The sequence below is a fragment of the Pelophylax lessonae genome (genome assembly GCF_965119305.1).
Source record: "Pelophylax lessonae genome assembly, chromosome: 9".
NCBI lineage: Eukaryota > Metazoa > Chordata > Amphibia > Anura > Ranidae > Pelophylax > Pelophylax lessonae.
Window position 1 is genome coordinate 148,749,103 of NC_138776.1, and position 16,307 is coordinate 148,765,409.

Below are 16,307 nucleotides of genomic sequence, written 5' to 3' on the forward strand. Positions count from 1 at the left end.
GAAACATACAGCTCTTGCTGGCCCTGATTGCATGACTGGGTTTCAGTGTTAATATCTTGCATGTGTGTTTACATAGTACATATTATTGTGTGCTGGTGTGTGTTGTGAATGAGCCCTACCATGTGCCACAATTCATTGTTAAAACACCTTGCGGTGCTTACTTTCATTTTTTTTTCCCCAACTCATGTGTGATCTTTATAAGCTACAAGGCAAGGCAGTACAGCTCCATGGAACGTGCTGCACAAAAATGCAACATTACCTAATTCATTTTTGCACGCACCAACACACGCATTGGTGTGAACTGAAGGCATGGACATACGGCAAATGACCTTGTTCTTGCGTTGTGAGATGCTGCTTCTGTGAACAAGCCCTAAAACACGCAGCTCTTCCAATCCAATAGTCAACATTATATTGGGAGGACCATGCCTGGACTACTTGTCATGATGGAAGAGACATTATGTATGGCTGGCTATATTGTTTAGATTTATAATGAAAGAATTCTACCTAGACTCACCTGGAAACGTTTGCTCTATGCACTGCTGAACTGTTAGCACTAAATAAATGAACATGTCATCTAATGTAATGTATAGGATCCAGGGAGCACATATTGGTTTGTTAAAGTGATTCAAGCCATTAATTAACATCTGCATGTGCCCATTAAAAGGTCGCTGCACTCAAGCACTGTCTGATGCTTAAAGACTGGAACTTGTATGTCACATGCAGAGAAAACTCCTGAGTGTTTTACTATGTGTAAACAAGCAAGTGCCTCCCAGTCGAGCGTTGTCTTTAGATGACCTGCTTTATTGCATTGCCGTGGTGTATTACCCTGGAGAGGCTGGGGTCATTGGCACATTGTTCCAGTTGGGTGTTCTTTAAAAAGGATATTGATTTTGTGTCCCACGATCATCGTTGCAAAGTTTAAGAAGTGAGATCCAGCTCTGCCGGGTGGCACTTGGCTCCCAGTCAAAGAGCTATACAATAAAGAATGGCACTGCTTAGAAATACATTGACATTAGGACAAATTATGTTACGCAAATCATTTTTTAGCAGATCAGGTGTTTTGTGGCAGAGCCTCAGCATTTTTTCAGTTGCGTTCCAAGCTACAGTTTACCATATAGCTTTATAACTTAATGGCTGTATTTGTGTCCTTCTATCAACATCTTACAGAAAAGGTATAGGCTTCTTACTAATTTTTATGTAGACATGTTAAAGAGATTAGAATGGATTGATGTAGATAATGCTATGGATGTGTGTAAATATTTTTTTATAGCCTTATTTCTTGAATAGTCTCTAATGATATAGACATAGGGGCAGTCATATTTGCTTATTACATATGCAGGCTTTGCTTCCACTTTTCAGTGCTGATGTCCTTCGTTGTGATTTATTGTTCCTTCTTACAATCCCATGAATTGGCTGACTCATGGAAATCAATACCCTCCCTGTGTGGCCTACATCTTAGGCCATGTACAACAAAAGAGAAAGGATAGCAGTGGCAGGGTCGGGGCAAGGGGTGGGCAGGAGGGACGGCTGCCCTGGGCGCAATGGTTTATTGCAGGGATGGGGGGCCCTGACCCTAACCCTAGAGGAAGTGGGAGGCGCAGTTTGGCATCCTTGCCCTGGGAGCTGGATGACCTTGTCCCAGCACTGAGCAGCGCCATCTAAGTGCAGTATAAAAGATGCGTTTAATAACAACAGACAAATGCAAACTCACAGGATGGGCATGATAAACTGGCATTTGTCTGTTATTAAATGCATCTTTTAAACTGCACTTAGGTGGTGCTGCTATACTTTCTCTTTTGTTGTACATTTCCACAGAGTTCCTTCTAGCTCTCAACAGAGCCTGCAGCCTTCTACAGCCAGTATTTCTCCATTGTCCAGCAATCAGCCCATGCTTGGACTTTATGGACATTTTAACCAGAACTTACTCCGGCATATGCCCTCCTCTTCTCAGCCTATAGAGCGCTTATGTTTTTGTTGTTTATACATCTTTGGCCATCCATACATGGAACAAAATTTGGCTGGTTTAGCTGGAAGTGGACGAATTCCAATCCATGTATGGGCAGGGTGGTTGTATGGAAGTCGATCTACCAGTTGACTTCTGTTCAACCACCCTGTTGGATTTTTGCCACTTGATCAGCACCGCCGGCTATAGGTGGCAACACTGATCAGTCTATACAAGAGAATAATAGGAAGGTTTCCCCCATCTACCTCAAATGTGTTGATGGGGGGAATCAAGTCTTTTTTTTTTTTATTTGTTCAACCTGCTGGTTGAACAACTATAGGCTCATCAATTAGGTTAATTCACAAGGGCATCGTGAGCTAGCTGGATTGCAGTATTCAGATGCAGCTAAACGCTACCTCTGGATGCAGCAGCACTCTTTGCCATGACTGCTTACACACTGGCTGAGTAGCTTTGGCCAGTTTGGGTGATGAGCAAAATAACCATTCCTAGGTGTAAACTGTCTGTTTCCAGGGCTGTATTCACAATGATGAACGGTAAGGCTCCATTCACACCCGGCCATTCCGGAATCGCAGGCAGAATTGGGCGATTCTCTCTATGATTCCAGAATCGCGCCAAAATGCGGGACGTGTTTGAGATGCTATTACTTCCTAATGGCACCTCAATCATGCTGCGATTGTTGCATTATAAATTGCTCTGCAATCACGGCAAATTGCAATGTGCGACGCTGTCGCCCAAAACAAGCTTCGTGCATTGCAATTTTGCCGTGATTGCAGCTTGATTTTTCGCGGCAAACTGGCGGCACGATTGGGATGCCATTAGGAAGTAATAACATCGCAAACGTGTCCTGCGTTTTGCCGTGATTCTGGAGTCGCGGGCAGAATTGCCCGATTCTGCCTGCTATTCCAGAACGCCCAGGTGTGAATGGAGCCTTTCATGCAAGCAGCCATGCCAACGATTGAATTGTACAGGATTCTTGCTGCCAGAGATTCTAATCACCTGTGTGAATATAGCCATAAGACTAGAGGTATGAATGTTTACTGAAATACAGAACTACTTCTAGTGCAGCTTTCTCAACCTTTTTAACATGGAAGAACCCTTGAAAGCCCTTTCACGTCTCAGGGAAACTTTGCTAAGAAATACAGTATTTACAGCTCAAATACATTAGTTTGAATAACAATTTGAGACATAAAAATAAATAAAAGAATAAGGAATGAGGTGTTCCTACAGTATTTGAAACTTTGGGTTGCGCTGCACAATAAAATAATTTTCTGTAATAATAATAATAAAATGAAAGATACTAATAATGGCAGAAAAAAGAAAGGCAGGCAGTAAAAAAAAAGTGGTATTTCCTTACATTGGACATATTTTGTGTGGTCGCCTCCTTACATTGGTTTTCAGTGGGAGAAGGACCTACTTATATTGGTGGTCATTTTGAGATGGGCTCCCTTTACTGGTGGTCAATGGGAAAAATATTTCTTACATCAGTGGGCAATGGGAGAAGTACTCCTTACATTGGTGGACAATGGGAGAAATACTCCTTAGATTAGTGGTCTCAGTGGGAAAAATGCTCCTTACATTATTGGTCAGTGGTAAATTTGCTCCTTACATTGGTGGTCATTCGGAAATATGCTCCTTACATTGGTGGTCAGTTGGAAGAATGCCCAAATTGCTGAACGCTCAAGGAACCATATAATTTTCAGGAGCAACCCTTGTTGTGATAGGCTTCTCTAGTGGTTAATCTACCAATATCCAAATTTCTAGAATTCCAAAAAATGCTAAATCAACAATAGAAAAAGTCAAAGTCATATAACAATTAGTGTTATTCACTGTATCAGTGGTAAAAAGTGTTATACTTAATAAAATATGACAGCGGGAAGCGGTTTTCAGCCAGTGTAGCTCTTCAAGAGAGTGATGATCAGTGGTACAGATGGTGGGGCAGGTAAGTATTAACTGTTTTCTTTGCAGAGTGGCCTTTTTTTGCAAAATTAACCTAGTGACAGTGTGACTTTAAAGTGGATGTAAACCCTCACATATACCCAGTGAAGTGAACAGCCTCAGATGATACACAAAGATTAAACTAATATCTCTACATAAGTTTTATTTGTATATCTGCTGTCTTCAGCTTTTTACACTGTTTAGAAAGTGAACATCGTGTTCAAATTTTTTCTTTCTGTTCCAGCACTGGCTGTGGAGTCTTGGCATACACTGTGTGACAGCTGATTGGAGGAAAGGCACGCTCCCCCCCCCCCTCCATAGGCAGCAGAAGGAAGAAACATGCAGAGCTGTGATGTGAATAGACCAGCTCTCTGCTAATCTATCTCTATGCACCCATTCGACACACATTTCCAGCTGCTTTTATCTCCTGTGTCAGAAAACTTGTCAGAACTTATCTTCCTGATAACAGAGAAATGGAGCAGCAGAAAGACACAGGACTTAGGGCCCAGGTCAAATTTCATGAATGGGGTTTACATCCACTTCCAAAACAATGTAGCCATTTTAGGTAGTTAAGTTAGTCAAACTGGTATTGCCAAGTTAACCGATACATACTTGTCATGAAAACCACCATGACTTGGGCACCTGAAGGGCCTGGGGGACAGCCTCCTTCCCACCAACTGTAGACGCAGGCCTAAGGAGACCCCCCCTCTTGGGGTTACATGGAACCTTTACCCCAAAAGGGTTATATCCCTTCTCTGGGTACCTGGCTGGCTGTGACATATACCATCTACCCCTTCCATACAATTCAGGCTGCAGGGACTGTTTCTGAGACCCCTTGGCATACTACGCATAGTGGAAATATTATCCTGAAGCAATGTGTTACATGAAGGGGGTGAATTCCGCCATATGTGGGGTCAAAATCCTTTATTTTCTGTTACAGGTTTCCTGGCATCAACTATTGTTTGCTGTAATTAGATTTAGGTAATAAGCTCTCCCTTTGTTTAATTACCTCCACATTCCAGACTGCTAGGTGCCAGGAAGGAATCCATTGTTTTCTTGTTTGATTGTTTATTGGTTTATGTATTGTAATTTTCTCCTGGGACTTATAATGTGTGCCATACCTGTGTAGGGGAAGATTTTTGTGTATAAATGCTGTGCTGTTTGTTAATAAATTCAGTCCCATTTTATTCCAACATTGGTTCTGTCTGATGCTTGGAGTAAATGTGCTTCTCAGCCTTTTGGCTAAGATCAAGTGTAGTATCTGTTCCTATCAGGGATCCAGTGGGGGTTCTGTGCTGTCATTCTGACCTGACCAAGGTTGGAGTGTCTGGCTATGAATCTCTGCTGGAGTGATGGGGCTTGGAAGGTTAGTACCAACTGGGACAGAAACTGGGGCTCCCACCGGCAATTGGGGCATGGGAGGAATTCCCCCGGTAAAGCGTGAAGAGGCTATTACCTCCTGGTTTTAGCAATCTACCTTGTCTGGCCATGGGCTGAAAAGGCAGAGAATCTGCGGTGTCTACGCCCCCAGGGAGTGGTCATCCTAGGCGTGCTCTTAGTAACACTTGGGTGTGTGAAAAGGCACATGGCCACCAAAGCTTTTTTTCTGCACTGTGCCTTTTAGGGCTGGGCCTTTTGGCTAAGTCAGGGGGCAGTTTTTCTCTATCGAGCCTCAGGGCCCAGCCAGTGCACCATTGCACCACCACTTATTTATTTTATTTATTTTTTTCTCATTTTCACTTTTTTGTGTTTTTTAAATAGATAAAAGGTGTGAGTCCTCAGGCTTGCCCTCAAGTCTAGGGGGAGGATGTGTGGCCCTCAAGCTCCCTTCTCCCCTGGAGGTCTCTTTTTGGGAGAGCCCCTCCACCAAGTATTCGATGATCAGCTTCGGCAGATCTAGAAGTACGGGGTCTGCCAGGCCTTCTGGCTAGGCAGACCATTGTAAACCCTTTGTCCCTGTCAGGAGCCTTGTGCCCCAGGGGATCAGGGTAGAAGTCCTACCCCTTCGGGGGTTGGACTAAAGCACACCCTTAAGTGCACTTTTTAGTGTGTGTTTCACCTGCACGTTTTTTGTTCACTTACAAGTTTTTTCATTTCAGGATTTGCTCCACTGGGTATTCAGAAAAAATTGCGGTAAATTTGCTATCTACAGTCCTAATCTAATATACTGGTCCTGTCTAGGAATTAGGGAGATTTGGGCTGAAATTGCTATATTCTGGTTCCAGAGTGGAGGAAGCTGTAGTTTGGCCGAGATACCCAGTAGGGGTGCCAAGCAGTCCATCACAATACTGAAGCTGCTTATTTTAGTCTGGGCATTTAGGCATTAATGACATCTGGATGTGAAGAGATTAAAAGCCTAATAGGGAGGCTTGATGAATAGGATAGGGAGACCAAACTTTTCATGTTCATTTTTTTTTTCTCTGCTCAGTTTGAATTGCTCGGGTTTGTGACAGTTTACTTTTACACTTTTGCTGTATATGTAATTAATAATGTATGAAGCACACTTTCTGTGCCACTGGGAAGCTTTGGTGGTCATTGCAGAAGTAAGATTAGCCTTGACTAATTTACCTTTCTTTATTCTCTACCAGTCCCTCCAGTTTGTAGAGAGCTGTACTTACGTTTAGTACACACCATAAGATTTATTTTTATTCAAATGAAAAGAAATCCCATGTCAGTACAGCGATCTCCCTTGCTGTTCTATTGTGTTCTGAGAGGGGGACGGCCCCCCCTGCTAGAACATTCTGATCAGCGCTCTCAGCCATTCGCTGAAAGTGCTGATTGGGAGCCGGTTGGCTGCTGGTTTTTTAGCATGCATGTCCCACAGAATCCGGCCAAACGACTGACTTCTGTCGGACCGGCTGCCATACACACGGGATGAATGTCGGCCAGTTTTTATTGAATCGGCCGATGTCTCCCGACATTCTGCCCGTGTGTACTAGGCTTAAGTTTGACGACTATGTAGGGGAGCAAAAAACCCTTAGTATCAGTGGTGGCTGGTGCATTGGTCACCGCCCCCCCCCCCCATCCATGCGTCCAGCCCCCTATTCTACATGCAGGGTGCCAGACGCATGGAGTTCAATTGGGCTTTTTTTTTCTTTTTTAACCATGTGATTAGAGCCAGAGGCTCTAATAGGCTAAAAAAAAGTGTGGGCTTGGGTTGCAGAGCACTGCGCCCCGAGCCCACCCAGTTGTGTGACAATAGCGAATCAATATTCGCTATTGTCACACGGATCCTCCTCCTGCCCAATCAGGAAGCGCGTCCTGAGACCCATCTCCCGATTGGCCGAAAGGAGAAGCCATGCCATTGGGCATGGAGGAGGAGGGAGGAGACGCAGAAGACTGAGGGGGAAGAACCTGAAGCCGCCCCCGCCGCCGTTTGTTGTTGCTGCTGCTGCACAACATGTAAGGTTTGTCCAGGCAGGGTGAGTGAGCCGGATGAGGAGGGTCCTGGTGTGGTCCTGGTGGAGGGGGAAATGGTGTGGGGCCTAATGTGGTCCGGGGGGGGGGGTGTATGGTGCGGTCCGTCTGCCGCCCTCACCCCCAGCCCATGGAGCACCAGCCGCCACTGCTTAGTATGCTCAAACCAAAGGCTCTTAGAAAAGGCCTCATGATGTTTAAGTACACTTCCTGCTTACATGCACTAAAACAAGGCATTTTATTGGTTATGCTAATATTCATCAGCTAGCATCTCCTCCGTTTGTTAGAACTTCTGTCATTTCTGAGGCATGAGGCACTTTAGCCCCTCTGTGGATTAGCTGTAGAAAGACCAGCACTGAACAGAATAGGCGTAATAGATACTGTGCAGTTGTCTTCTCTGTGTGGATGAGAGTGTGTGTGGCAAGATGTAATCAACTGGAAAATTGCAGCGCATATAAACACATATGGTACTCAATAGATGGGCATTAGGCACAGTGACTGCAGGCGAAAAAAATTATCTGCAAATGTTTCCCAGCAAGTTTCAAAATCTTAAAGAACAATCAGATATTAGCAATTTAATGGAGTGATTCAGAGAAGCAGTGATCCTTGCTTTGGAAGAATGAATGCTTCGAGCTAGGATGACATGCGGCTGTGCGTGTGGTGACTGTGCATAGGAAATAAGCCATGTGTCTGCCCATATGAGACACGCACTAAAGCAACTGCAAACTTATAGAGCAGCCCAATGCAGGTCCCCTTGTAACCCACGGGCTGCAGGTGATGGAGTACAGTCCTATGTAAAGTACTGCCGCTCTATAGCTCTACAAATGTAACTAAGAATTCACTTTGCATATCTGCTGTCTTATGCCTCGTACACACGCATCGATTATTGGCCGTGAATTTTTGGCCAACGTTCGATCGGCCGATTTTCGGCTTGTTAGTATGATGCTTCCGACAACCGACTCCGACTTTTCGGCCGAATAAAATCTGGTGTGCAGGCTATAAAATTTTTGTTGGCCGACAACACAACGGCCGATTTTCCGTCAGTCAGTACAGATTTCGGCAGACAAAAATCTGATGAGCAAGACTGGGCATGCTCAGAGAAGAAAAAACACACGGAAAGTAAACCAGCACATGACATAACTTCTGAAGTAGATTTTTGTTGGCCGAGAAAATTCGTGTGCAGTCTAGGCACATTCCAACCAACAAAACCCCACTCTGGACAAAAGTCGGACGATCGGTCGGCCGATAATCGTTGCGTGTGTACGAGGCATTAGCCTCATTCACTCCTTCCTGCTGGAAACAAAGATGGCCAATCTCAATATGTTGATGCCCCTGAAAAATGCTTTTATTACAGGAAGCCTAAAGAATCAATGAGCAGCACAAAGCCGCAAAACGCATACAAAGCTTTCATAGACTAAGAAGGCACTTCAAAGAGCTGCCCCATTCTTGCACATCTAACCCTGGCCTAAACTATTTTTCGACCAAAATTAATTTTAACCTTATCATACATGGGATTTCAGTCAAGCTGGCAGATCTAAATATCTTAATAATAGGTATGTATCCGTGCTATGGTAATATGATAACTCAAAATATATATAATATGGGACGTCTGCTGAAAAAAAAGGAAAAAAACTTTCTAAGATATGTTGCACCCTCCTAGGTAGGCGCTAGGAAAACACATTTGGTGGCTCTGTTCTGCTTATCAGGAGAGCCAGATCTGTTAGTTTAGCCTGTCACATGTTTCCAGGTGTGATTTTTGGGTCTAAGGGAGTCTCCCCACTGTATCCAATTAGGGAGCTTGTTGCACAGTGGAGGAAACCTGACCAATAGCACACCAGGGTTTATGGCTGTCCCAGTGGGTGGGCATTGCTACAATGCATCCTGGGATTGGTAATAAATCCTGAGGGAGCATGTGATAGGGCGTCTTTTGGCGGGAGCAAAGTCCCAGGAGGAGGTGGATGGCTCTCTCTCCTCCTGCTGATGTGAGGAAGGTGGTCCAGGCGGTCAGCCTAGTGAACCAGGAGTGTGGAGCTGGGCTGGAGAGGATCCAGAGTGCTGACAAGTGGAGCTGCTGGCAGAATCAATTTGGGAAAAACAGTATTGTGAGTACCAGGAGATCTGCCTAAGGGTCTGCCTAAGAGAGGAGACCACTCCAGAAAGGTCAGGGGATCAAGGAGCCAGCTCACACAGAGTGTTACAGGAAAGGGGGTGCCAAGTAGGTAACCCTGAAGATTAGGGACAAAGGGGGTGCCAGGAAGGGCCCTGAAGTTGTTCAGCAGTACAGTCTACTTCAGAGTACAGCTTACCTCAGGATACAGTTTACCTCAGGAAGCTCCATTACTTCATTCACAGCCAAGGGCAAAGTGAAGCAGCGGCCTGGCTAGCTCTATTCAGCGTTACTCAACGTTATACAGCGTTAATCAGCGCTATTCAGCTCTATTCAAGTTGTCCCAGCCTATTGTGCATAGTTCTTTAAGTTGGAGTAACCCACTCATTCCCTTCTCCTATCCAAGTTCCAAATAAAACATAAAAAACAAAGATACTGGACTGTTTCCTGTCTGAGCCATAATCACTTGGAAAATGCCGAATTGTCATGCTGTTGCTAATGGTAACCCAGGGGAACCCATAACCAGCAATCGGAGTAGTGCTACAGATAGCAATATGGAAAATAATTTCAGTGCTGTCCTACACATATGCAATCATAAAATGAATTTGCAAAATAAAAAATATATCATATATACAATGGATATAAAAAGTCTACACGCCCCTGTTAAAATGTCAGGTTTCTGTGATGTAAAAAAATAAGACAAAGATAAATAATTTCAGAACTTTTTCCACCTGTACAACTCAATTAAAAAACAAACTGAAATCTTTTGGGGGGGGGGGGGGGGTAAAAATAAAAACTAAAATAATGTGGTTGCATAAGTGTGCACACCCTCCTATAACTGGGGATGTAGCTGTGTTCCGAATTAAGCAATCACTTTCAAATTCATGTAAAATAAGAGTCAGTACACACCTGCCATCATTTAAAGTGCCTCTGATTAACCCCAAATAAAGTTCAGCTGTTCTAGTAGGTCTTTCCTGGAATTTTCTCAGTCCCATCCTATAGCAAAAGCCATGTTCCGCAGAGAGCTTCCAAAGCATTAGAGTATTGAAAGTATCAGTTAGGAGAAGGATACAAAAGAATTTCCAAGGCATTAAATATACCATGTAACACAGTGAAGACAGTCGTAATCAAGTGAAAAAAATATAACACAACAGTGACATTACCAAGAACTGGACGTCCCTCCAAAATTGATGAAAAGAGGAGAAGAAAACTCGTCAGGGAGGCTGCCAAGAGGCCTACAGCAACATTAAAGGAGCTGCAAGAATATCTGGCAAATACTGGCTGTGTGGTACATGTGACAACAATCTTCCGTATTCTTTATATGTCTGGGCTATGGGGTAAAGTGGCAAGACTGAAGACTTTTCTTACGAAGAATAACATCCAAGCCCGGGTAAATTTTACAAAAACACATCTAAAGTCTGCTAAAAGCATGTGGGAAAATGTATGAAACCGGGGTTGAACTTTTTGGCTATAATTCCAAAAGATATGTTTGGAGCAAAAACAACTCTACACATCATCAAAAGAATATCATACCCACAGTGAAGCATGGTGGTGGCAGCATCATGCTTTTGAGCTGTATTTCTTCAGCTGGAACAGGGGTCAAAGTAGAGGGAATTATGAACAGTTCCAAATACCAGTCAATATTAGCACAAAACCTTCAGGCTTGTGCTAGAAAGCTGAACATGAAGAGGAACTTCATCTTTCAGCATGACAACGACCCAAAGCATTCATCCATGAATTTTCGTTTTTTTATTTTTACTTCCCTCCGCCTAAAAGATTTCAGTTTGTTGTTCAACTGAGCTGTACAGTTATAGTTCACATTAACCACTTGCCGGCCAGTCACATTGACTGTACTGCGGCAAAGTGGCTCGTTGCCGTCCAGCGACGTCGCTGGACTCCTCCCGTTGTGGGCGGCGTGCACGCGCCGCCGGAGGCTCGCTCCCGCTGTATTCAGTCACAGCGGGAGTCGGGGAATCGAGTCTGGAGATCCGCCCGCTTGTGTAAACATAGTGACAGACAGGGTTCAGTATAGCTGAACATGCGATCTGTGACTGTGTCACTCAGTCACCTCCCCCCACACACGTCAGTAAGCACCAGGTATACATTAACCCCTCCCTCTCCAATAAAATTAACCCCCTCCCCTGCCAGTGTCATTTTTACAGTAACAGTGCATATGTATAGCACTGATTACTGTAGTAATGTCACTGGTACCCCCAAAAGTGTCAAAAATGTCAGTCAAGGGTCCGATCTGTCTGCCGCAATGTCATAGTCCCGAAAAAAAATCGCAGATCGCCGCCATTACTCGTTAAAAAATAAAACACCAAAAATGACAGAAATCTTTCCCTTAGTTAGTAAACGCAATAACTTTTGCGTAAACCAATCAAAATACGCTTATTGTGATTTTTTTTACCAAACATAGGTAGCAGAAAACTAATTGGCCAAAAATTTTAAAAAAATTAGATTTTTACATATTTTTTGGGGGGAATTTCATATAAAAAAATGCGAAAAATATTGTTATTTTTTCAAAATGTATGCTCTTTTTTTGTTTATAGCTAGTGTTGAGCGAACACGGACTGTATTATTCGTGTTCGTACCGAATAATTGGATTTTTTGTACCCGAACACGGACACGGACACTTTACTGTATGTTCGGGTAAAAATCCGTGTTCGGTCGTTTTATTTCCGGGTTTTGCATGCTTTGGCGCTCTTTTCATGGCGGGCTTTCAACAGCCAATCAACAATCGTTTAACTGGTGTGCCTTAAGCCATCCCAGCCATGCCTGCAAATGTCTCAGTAGCTGTGATTGGCCGTCTGAAGCATGTGACCAAGTCTTTATAAGTTCGAGGCAGCCGCAGCGGCGTCATTATGCTGCTTAGATTCAGGGACAGAGCACACATCAACGTGCTGGCTGCTGATTAGGGAAAGATAGGCAGGAAAAAACCATTTGTGTCCGGATAGAATTGAGGGACAGGTCGGAGTGTTTAGGCAGGGCGAGTTGTAGGCATTTTAGGGATAGAGTCTGCTGAATTATATAGGGTCAGTGTCTTCTACAAACTACAATCGATATTGCTGTGTGGGGGGTGGGGTCTGCACTCAATCCTGATCTACGATCTCTTCTCAATCCTGTTAGGGACAGAGTCTGCTGAATTTTAGGGAAACTGTGTTCTACAAACTACAATCGATATTGCTGTGTGGTGTGGGATTGGAGATAGGCAGGTGTCAGTGATCCACATCCATTTTTCTGTGTGTGAGCTGCAGTGAACACAATCTTTTTGGGCTGCAGTGAACACAATCTTTTTGGGCTGCAGTGAACACAATCTTTTTGGGCTGCAGTGAACACAATCTTTTTGGGGTGCAGTGAACAAAATCTTTTTGGGGTGCAGTGAACACAATCCTTTTTGGTGTGCAGTGAACACAATCTTTGTGGGGTGCAGTGAACAAAATCCTTTGTGGGGTGCAGTGAACACAATCTTTTTGGGGTGCAGTGAACAAAATCCTTTTTGGGGTGCAGTGAACAACATCCTTTTTGGGGTGCAGTGAACACAATCTTTTTGGGGTGCAGTGAACAAAATCCTTTGTGGGGTGCAGTGAACACAATCTTTTTGGGGTGCAGTGAACACAATCTTTTTGGGGTGGAGTGAACAACATCCTTTTTGGGGTGCAGTGAACAAAATCCTTTTTGGGGTGCAGTGAACAAAATCATTTTTGGGGTGCAGTGAACACAATCTTTTTGGGGTGCAGTGAACACAATCTTTGTGGGGTGCAGTGAACACAATCTTTTTGGGGTGGAGTGAACAACATCCTTTTTGGGGTGCAGTGAACAACATCCTTTTTGGGGTGCAGTGAACACAATCTTTTTGGGGTGCAGTGAACACAATCTTTGTGGGGTACAGTGAACAGAATCTTTGTGGGGTGCAGTGAACACAATCTTTGGGGGGTACAGTGAACACAATCTTTGTGAGGTGCAGTGAACACAATCTTTGTGGGGTGCAGTGAACACAATCATTGTGGGGTGCAGTGAACTCAATCTTTGTGGGGTACAGTGAACACAATCTCATACTGAAGGTTTGAGGGTGCTGCCTGTTCCATACTCCCCCTACTCCTCATCTAGCCTTTTAGGGGTACAAACAATAGTAATTGGGGCCTAGTGTGGTTGTGTACGTGTGATATACATACACTTTTTTGGGATCATATTTTCTATTCCGCTATTTAATCAAAAACCTTTGGGGATCAGTTAAATTGGGGGATAGTCTGTGTTGGTACGTGTGAGAGAGATCCACCTTTCCAAGTTGTTGGGGTTCATCTCATACTTCTGAAGGTTTGAGGGTGCTGCCTGTTCCATACTCCCCCTACTCCTAGCCTTTTAGGGGTACAAACAATAGTAATTGGGGCCTAGTGTGGTTGTGTACGTGTGATATACATACACTTTTTTGGGATCATATTTTCTATTCCGCTATTTAATCAAAAACCTTTGGGGATCAGTTAAATTGGGGGATAGTCTGTGTTGGTACGTGTGAGAGAGATCCACCTTTCCAAGTTGTTGGGGTTCATCTCATACTTCTGAAGGTTTGAGGGTGCTGCCTGTTCCATACTCCCCCTACTCCTAGCCTTTTAGGGGTACAAACAATAGTAATTGGGGCCTAGTGTGGTTGTGTACGTGTGATATACATACACTTTTTTGGGATCATATTTTCTATTCCGCTATTTAATCAAAAACCTTTGGGGATCAGTTAAATTGGGGGATAGTCTGTGTTGGTACGTGTGAGAGAGATCCACCTTTCCAAGTTGTTGGGGTTCATCTCATACTTCTGAAGGTTTGAGGGTGCTGCCTGTTCCATACTCCCCCTACTCCTAGCCTTTTAGGGGTACAAACAATAGTAATTGGGGCCTAGTGTGGTTGTGTACGTGTGATATACATACACTTTTTTGGGATCATATTTTCTATTCCGCTATTTAATCAAAAACCTTTGGGGATCAGTTAAATTGGGGGATAGTCTGTGTTGGTACGTGTGAGAGAGATCCACCTTTCCAAGTTGTTGGGGTTCATCTCATACTTCTGAAGGTTTGAGGGTGCTGCCTGTTCCATACTCCCCCTACTCCTAGCCTTTTAGGGGTACAAACAATAGTAATTGGGGCCTAGTGTGGTTGTGTACGTGTGATATACATACACTTTTTTGGGATCATATTTTCTATTCCGCTATTTAATCAAAAACCTTTGGGGATCAGTTAAATTGGGGGATAGTCTGTGTTGGTACGTGTGAGAGAGATCCACCTTTCCAAGTTGTTGGGGTTCATCTCATACTTCTGAAGGTTTGAGGGTGCTGCCTGTTCCATACTCCCCCTACTCCTAGCCTTTTAGGGGTACAAACAATAGTAATTGGGGCCTAGTGTGGTTGTGTACGTGTGATATACATACACTTTTTTGGGATCATATTTTCTATTCCGCTATTTAATCAAAAACCTTTGGGGATCAGTTAAATTGGGGGATAGTCTGTGTTGGTACGTGTGAGAGAGATCCACCTTTCCAAGTTGTTGAGGTTCATCTCATACTTCTGAAGGTTTGAGGGTGCTGCCTGTTCCATACTCCCCCTACTCCTAGCCTTTTAGGGGTACAAACAATAGTAATTGGGGCCTAGTGTGGTTGTGTACGTGTGATATACATACACTTTTTTGGGATCATATTTTCTATTCCGCTATTTAATCAAAAACCTTTGGGGATCAGTTAAATTGGGGGATAGTCTGTGTTGGTACGTGTGAGAGAGATCCACCTTTCCAAGTTGTTGAGGTTCATCTCATACTTCTGAAGGTTTGAGGGTGCTGCCTGTTCCATACTCCCCCTACTCCTAGCCTTTTAGGGGTACAAACAATAGTAATTGGGGCCTAGTGTGGTTGTGTACGTGTGATATACATACACTTTTTTGGGATCATATTTTCTATTCCGCTATTTAATCAAAAACCTTTGGGGATCAGTTAAATTGGGGGATAGTCTGTGTTGGTACGTGTGAGAGAGATCCACCTTTCCAAGTTGTTGGGGTTCATCTCATACTTCTGAAGGTTTGAGGGTGCTGCCTGTTCCATACTCCCCCTACTCCTAGCCTTTTAGGGGTACAAACAATAGTAATTGGGGCCTAGTGTGGTTGTGTACGTGTGATATACATACACTTTTTTGGGATCATATTTTCTATTCCGCTATTTAATCAAAAACCTTTGGGGATCAGTTAAATTGGGGGATAGTCTGTGTTGGTACGTGTGAGAGAGATCCACCTTTCCAAGTTGTTGGGGTTCATCTCATACTTCTGAAGGTTTGAGGGTGCTGCCTGTTCCATACTCCCCCTACTCCTAGCCTTTTAGGGGTACAAACAATAGTAATTGGGGCCTAGTGTGGTTGTGTACGTGTGATATACATACACTTTTTTTGGATCATATTTTCTATTCCGCTATTCAATAAAAACCTTTCTAGGGCAAGATCTTAAATTACAGAAATATGAGGAGACCGTCAAATAAGGGCCGTGGCCTGGGTCGTGGTGCTGCTGGTAGAGCTCCTGTTGCAAGGAGAGGACATGGTCGATCTGTGCCAGCTACACGCACAAGTGAAACACCTTCCTCAAGTGTGAGTAGGCGACAGAACCTGCATCAGTATTTGGTAGGGCATCAAACGCCCCTAGAAGTGATGAGGCCAGAACAAGTTGAGGCGATAGTAGATTGGTTTGCTGCTGACAGTGCCTCCAGTTCCTTCACATTGTCTCCCACCCAGTCTACTGCAGAAAGGTCAGAGTTGGCACCTGCAGCCAATGTCCAACCGTCTTTCACCTCACCCCCTTGCAAATCAGGCCAGCAGTCTGAGCCCCAAGCCATACAGCAGTCTCTTATTCTTTTTGAGGACTCT